At 46.1% G+C, this 7148-nt stretch overlaps 1 protein-coding gene across 3 annotated transcripts in view; it reads right to left on the reverse strand.

Moving 5' to 3' along the window:
* Nucleotides 1-7148, reverse strand: part of LOC117605533 (homeotic protein antennapedia-like) — a 109750-nt gene extending 102602 nt beyond the window's left edge. For 2 of the 3 annotated variants that reach the window (XM_034326966.2, XM_034326960.2), the window contains exon 1: nt 399-5989. The gene's annotated coding sequence lies outside the window, so the exon portion shown is untranslated. Of the gene's footprint in view, nt 1-398 lie in introns of all 3 variants that reach the window. The other variant, XR_004581725.2, reaches the window with a different exon arrangement.

Below are 7148 nucleotides of genomic sequence, written 5' to 3' on the forward strand. Positions count from 1 at the left end.
CTTCGCAACGTTTAAAAACTTAATGAGACTAATTTGCAGCTTCCCTCACATTTTAATTACTTGTTTATGGCAAGCAGTTACTAAAACTAGATACACTAAACCCTCTACAACACTAATTTTTCATATCAAAATGGACCCTATCGACGAACTAGACAGTCCATCATGGGGCACGATTCTCACAGCCGTAATTCTTTCAACGACATCTTCAATCATTTGAGCATGTGCACTAGAAAGCAACATTTTGGCGGGAGGGAATTTTTTCAAACATCAACTAAGACACGTTCGTCGAATCGCTAAGACACGTTGACCGGTCACGTGTTTGACGCTTTGGAATAAGATTGTAACAACAGGGAGCCGCGATTTATGGTGCAAAAATGAAAGCACATAATCTGACTCACCCTTTAATGCGGCTGGCCGGAGGATTCAGCGGAAGCAGAGTGCAGTCTGCGGAAGGGTAGTCCGCGTTCGTTTCCTGTAGCTCATGATAACGGTCGATCAGGCCTGGATCAGTTGTTGCATCTGGACGTGTCGATCGGTGCTCCAAAAGGTTGACGTGGCCGATCGAGGGAGATCGTTCGGCACGCGCGGGAAGCTACGATTTCCCGATCGCGATACCCGGTTGTCCTGTTGGTTCGCGAGGACAAAAAGGACAACACGATCGAGAGGAGGCCGCGTGGATAACGGAAAATCGGCGGCTCTTTGGAACGGAACAGATTTCAAGCCGCGTTGAAGTCGAAGGCTCTGATCCACCTCCTCGCGTGTTTCGCGGAAGGCTCGGCTTCGACGTCGGACGCTCGCTCGCTCGGGTGACGCTCTCTCGCGGGCCAAAGCAAACTTGTCGGATGGCAATACGTGAGTTAAATGTTCACCGCGGATGGTTTACGGCCCGATAGTCCCCACCTCGTACCGCCACGCGGCGCTGCCTTCGTTCTCTCTCTCTCTTCATGCCTCTGCCTTGCTCTTTCGCCATTTCGTCTCACTCCAATCGTCTACACAACTCCGTTGGTTCTCTCTCTCTCTCTCTCCCTGCCACGCGTTCTCGCTTTCCTGCTCGCCCGGCATTTTCTCGTCGTTTATCTCTCTCGGTTTCACGAAACCCTCAAAACCCTCCTCTCTTCTCTAGCCCCCCTGCCCGGCTATCCTGTGGCCAGTGCAAAGGCGGGGAATCCGAACCGAGAGAGCAACAGAGAGAAGTACAGACAGAGAGAAAACTGACTGTGAACGAAGAACGAGCGATCCCCGAAACCCGCGATCAAGACGGAGACGAACGATTCACGCACACATGGCCGATCGCACACAGATGAGACGGGGATTTATATGCAAGGGCGTTGTTAATGGCGGGAGGGGGCACCGCGTAGGGTATAGGCCTGTGCCTCTCTCTCTTTCTGTTTTCGTCTTCTCTTCTAACCTCGTCGCTCCTTCGACCATTATCCGTCTCTTCTTCCTTCTACTCTCTAGTCTATCCTTATTTACAAGCACCGATTGGTGTCTTCTTTCTTTCGAGCACTCGTATATACACTCTGGCGTTTACTAAGGATATATTCGACGTCCTTCTCTATTCCCTCTCTCCCGTGTTGATTCTCGCGCGCGCTCAGGCTTACTGTTTCCTTCTTCGTCTGACCAACTGGCTCGTACCGCTCACGAGGATGGCCACGGTGACGTAACGGACCACGTGACTCGAAACGAGCCAATGGAAAGGGAGCTGTTTGAATCTCGCGGGCTAACTGAGACCCCACCTAGTGGCCCACCTTTAGGTCTGGTTATCATCGCATGCACATGCAGGATTGAGCCATTACCTGGTGCTTGGCGTTATAGGTATAATTATATAGCGTCGCGATACACATCGAGTAATGGTGATTTGTGGCCGCTCCTCTGCACACATGCTCGATTCTCTCTCTGCAACCACGTGGTGGCCGTAACCGCGTATACTCCATACTCTCCCTCTTTCCCTCTCGATGCTACCGGCAGCCTCCAGCCTTCCTCCGCGCGAATTATCGACGCGTAAAGAGTATACGAATTTAATTACTCCCTTATCTCTTTCGGCTTTCCTGTTTTCACGGAGACGTTCATTGCCGAACATTCTCTCCTCTTACGATACCACCTTTCTCGTTCCATCTTCTTTTATTTTCTTCTCCTTTAATTGCATGAATCTCCGATGAGCAATGAGAGGTAAATGGAGATTTGTTAATCGAGAAATTCACGTGATTTTTTCGAAGGAATAAAGAGTGTCGAACGCCGAAGCAATTGGTAATGTGTCACTCTGACATGATATATGTACGTTTTTTGTAATTGATCAGGATGTAAATATTTGATTAGAAGTCTGAAATGGGCCGTTATTGATGAACGCGTCCTTCAAACAGAAAATCATCGATCGACGAGCTGGCAATTGCATTCAAAATTTTTTCATTAGAGGGAAACGCGACCGTTGAAAGTACGTTCGTTGGTCCGACAATAACTTAGAAAGTCAATTCGTACGTCGTCACATTAATTTGAATTTGTCGGGAAAATGAACTCGCTAGGAAATTGTGTTTTATTGCACGGTCAGTTCCACTTCTGGTAACTCTGCCACAAAGGTATGCACCCACGTTTGACAATACACCCTCTTGCTCGTGAGGGTCGTCAAGGGCTGACATGCGTTCGAGCTGGTTCCTTCGTCCACGCGTTCTCGTTCTAGCAATGAACAATTTCGAAGAAGATACCCGTTATTATGGCGCATGACGCAACGAATGGTATCGACAAGCTCGATATATTGGACGATAAATAATGTTGCGACGTAAAATCAATGAATCGGAGCCCAGTCTCCTTTCCGTTTCGCGTGTTTGTTTTGCCGGACAGTATTAGCTCCGAAAAAGTCCGCAAAAACACGGGAACACGCGAAATAAATACGAATGCCCTGGCGGACCGGGCAAAAAAAAGAATGAATTCGCCGAGAAGATATATTACGGATCCTTTTATTAGTCCCTACCGTATTACACCGAGACTATTGCTCGTCGCGTCACAATTTCTATCACGCACCTGCTGCCCATCTATCAGTCAAAATTCGATGGTATTATATAAAATATGAGCTGAAAATACATACGATTTTTCAATTTTCCGTCCACGTTCAGTATGGCTAAGCTTCGTTTAAAACCCCCACAAATTTTTGATCGATTTCTACATCTTCTAACTCAAATACCTTTGGTTCGAAAGTTACTTTTACTCAGGAAATTAATTTTATATTCAATTTTCCTACAAAAGACTAGTCGGATTATTTAAAGGAGTTCTTGAAACGTATCTAAGCAGCTAGAGTCGGGTTAAAAGGTGTAGGTATGTAGGTGTTGGTAGTTTGACGGAATGTTATTGCGGCCATAATCGCAGGCGCCAACAGGTGCGAGCCCGCACAAGCCTATAGGCGAATGTATATACACGTAAGCTGGTAGTAGTGTATCGGCGAGCCGGTATACCTATATTACTGCCATAGGGCAATAAAGACCCCATCCCTATAATCTCTGGCGGAAACAATAACTAAACAGTCGGCGAAGCCGGCCAACCGGCACTGACCTACTACCAGTCGTTCATAATGCTAATGGCTGCTAGGTTGTCAATATTTTGACAGGAAATTAAGATGTGTCGGTTTTACCTCGACGGTTAACCGCTTTAACTACCCTCCATCCTTCCCATCATTCTCTCCTTAAAAGCAAATCGATTCCTACACAGAATTTCTGTTGTTTTCAAAGATAAAACACCCCCTATTTTTTACCTCGTTATGAAATACAAGGTTAGCAGAATATAGGTTTAGAAATTTCATTCCAAATAATATGTTGCCAATCAGTACACCTATAATACTCTTTTATACTTTGATCTGTGATACTAGAAAGAGGGCAGACATTTCACGCTTCATGGTGGAATTTCTTTAAGCAACAACCCTCAACAAATGTGTCCCCGTGTAACCGGGAGGGATTCTAAGCTTCCGTTGTCGGTCCATGGGATTAGCTTGATTGCGCGTGCAGGCGTCAGAACAAGGGGAATAATTGTCGTCGCGCTTTCTTTACGGGCTGTTTAACGCGGTAGGACAACCTAGGGTCCGATCCAACAAGATTGTTGTTTACCAAATTAGTCAAAGATTTACTCGATTCTACGATACAAATATAACCTTCGTATTATTGGTCTGATAAAACTAACATCTACAAAACGAATCCATAAATCGATGAGGATACGCTTCAAATACATCCAGGTGAAAATTGCTCTCACACTAGCCAGCGTATTTTTCACCAACCGACAAAAAAAAACGAGCTACCATCTTGTTTGGCACGCTCTCGTCTCGAACGAAATTTTCCACGAGAAAAGGTCGTAGTAGAGCATCGAAGAGAAGATTACTAGCGACGCGATGCTTTTCACCGTCGTGCCTCGTGGCTGTTAGCCCAAGCCGGGCACACGGGATGAGCGTAGGGTGTAGCTGAATGACGGGATTCATGCCCTGGCCGTGGACGCCTTGAATGGAGCTGGCGGAAGGGCTTCGGAAATTAAACGTCCTGTAGATGGTCTTTTTTCGCGTGCAGTAATGTACGACGCCCTCTCCCACCTCTTTTTCTCCTTCTCCTTTTCTTTGGTCGAATCCTTTGCTTCCCTTTCTCTGTTTCTTGGGCAAGGAAGAGGCTGGGGACCTGCCACGGCGGCCAGGACAATTTCGCCTGCGATAAGGAAGTAGATCGAGGCAGGAGATACGTCGCATCCTCTTCTCTATGTGTATACACGCGCGTCTACGCGTGGAAACCAGCGTCCATGAACGTTCATGGTGGTTGTTCAGGACTATTGCATCGTAAAACAACCACGACCGGCTGAACGTATTTCTCGTGAAATTAGGAACTCTTCCGGAGGCAGCTGTTTTTTGACGCTTAGAGATGTTCGCCTGATGGAATCTCGGGAACGAGAACCATTCGCTGGATACCACCATCTTGCTATTAATGCGCGCACTCACGAGGAAGCCGGTGTAGCTTTTACAGCTTGTTTATTTGTGTTTATATTTAGAAGGAAACGTGTAAAATTTCAGAAGTTCAATGAACTCTCAATTTCATAACTCTTTAACAATCGTTCTGATCAAGTTGAATCTAAATGTACAGTAATTATCATTTTCTATTAGTTTTTCCAGTTAGCCTTATAAGTAACAATTAAAACGAACACCCTTTAACCCGAAACTGAAATTATTCTTCACCAATCCCCAAATTTAACAGCATCGAATCGCAACGAGGATAAAGCTGGAACGATAAAACGTTGACGAACGGTTTAACGTATCATTCGGGGAGCGTATAAAACGGAACGCAAGATCGGAGCATATTTATTTTCCGTGCCATTTAATAGCCGGCTTGCCGCGACAAGACAATCACACGAGTTTGGAAAATCGTCGAGCTAACTTAACGGCCCTATAAAATCCGGATTCTGAGAGAGGGTGGGATGATACAGAAGCGCGCGCGCACCCACCCTGTCTCCAGCTTTTGCCAGGGCCACGCGCGCGCGGACTTTTACCCTCCGTAACGGGACCAGCTCCGGGACACTTCTTCCGCCACGTATATCCTCATTTGGCCGGCGTGTTTTACAACTCGACTCTCGTTTCACAACCGCTAAACGTGACGGATGCCTAGAACTTGCACGAACCTCACAAATCATAAGTGTCCCGGGAGGTCGCGCACATGTACCAACTAAACATACGCTCACTTAAATTCGACGAAACATATCGTGTTACGCAGTTACGCAACGCTTCCGCGTTTGAACTGGGGTCAATTAATTAAATCGCGGTAAAAAGTTGGATACAAACACGTGAAATTTTCACGCGACTCTCTGGTACGATTCAAGAGGCCGTAGAAGTATAGAGAGAAAGAAAGTATGATTTGTAGTTGTGCATACTTTCGCTAGTTTTCTAGGATTACTGTAACTAGCGATAGGACTAACGTCAGTAAAACCCTGCTTCTTAGTCGAAGTTGTTAGCTTAGCGCTTCGACTGTCAGGGTACTTTTGAACTCACTTGTGAAGAATCTCAACCCATCACTAATTGTAACCCCGTCTGAAACTCTAGCCAAGAAAATATAATAAATATCCTCTTTCTCCTCTATTTCAACTGTGACTCGCCGTCTGACATGGATTAACATTTCGCTTTCGAACGACAAACTTTGACGACCACGCGAGCAAACTCCTCTTCGTAATCCGTGGCCTCGCCGGCTGATTTATCGATTAAGTGTAACTTTTCCGTTCGCTTCGTCGAACTCCGAACTCCCTTTCCCCTCTTGCTGTTCGACGAATTCGTTTGGGAAGTTTACTCGTGAATCACCTTACAGGGGATAACTTTTTTGCAAAATACCGCAAAAAACTCGAGTATCCTTCCGCCAAGATTTCTATCGAGAGGGTGAGTTTCGAGGGGTGGCTACGTTTAATGGCGCACAGAAATCAAATGCAAAACAGAAGATATTTTTAAAGAAATAGAAAACAATCATTATTTTCTAATACAATAAAATAAGAACCAATTTGAACCAGCTAGATCAGGCGAGCACCTAACTGTGGCATAGGATTTACCAGTTATTTACAACAGGGCAAGCAAAGTTTACGCGGTCGAGATATATTTTGCGGCTCGAAACTGCGTCAGGATCAGCAAGATCCCTAATGAATCCGACCGAAGGACTCGACGGAGTTGCCCACCTCCGTCTTTTGCGAGGGTGCTTGCGAAAGTTAGCCGGCGGTTGCCGGTTTCTCGCAGAAGCCAAGACTTTGAGTCTCGAGTTTCCAACCAGCCGCGAGGATATCTACCTTACAAGGTATCGTTCCACCTTCCACGAACTTACGACCGTTTGCAATTACCTACACTTATAACTGTGTACGAAAGCTACGGATTCTCCGCGGTATCCGCGGTCCACTGCGCGTTCCATCGGCCCAAGTATTCACCAAGTTACTGTTATTCTTGCAACAGCCTGAGCCACGTAAATAACAAGAATACAGCGACTGGACGTGGCCGAGCCGAGGTTTATGGGGACGAAATGTAACCCCTTGACATAAGTGGAAAAAACTACCTCGCTTCGTATAACTATTTTCAAAACATTGCCTTTAGGCATGGAAAGAAATTAAAATTATAACAGGTGTAAGCGTAGAACTGTGTCAGTACTAGGTTCGGGAACATTCCCGAC

Source organism: Osmia lignaria, chromosome 14, assembly GCF_051020975.1.
Source record: "Osmia lignaria lignaria isolate PbOS001 chromosome 14, iyOsmLign1, whole genome shotgun sequence".
Lineage (NCBI taxonomy): Eukaryota > Metazoa > Arthropoda > Insecta > Hymenoptera > Megachilidae > Osmia > Osmia lignaria.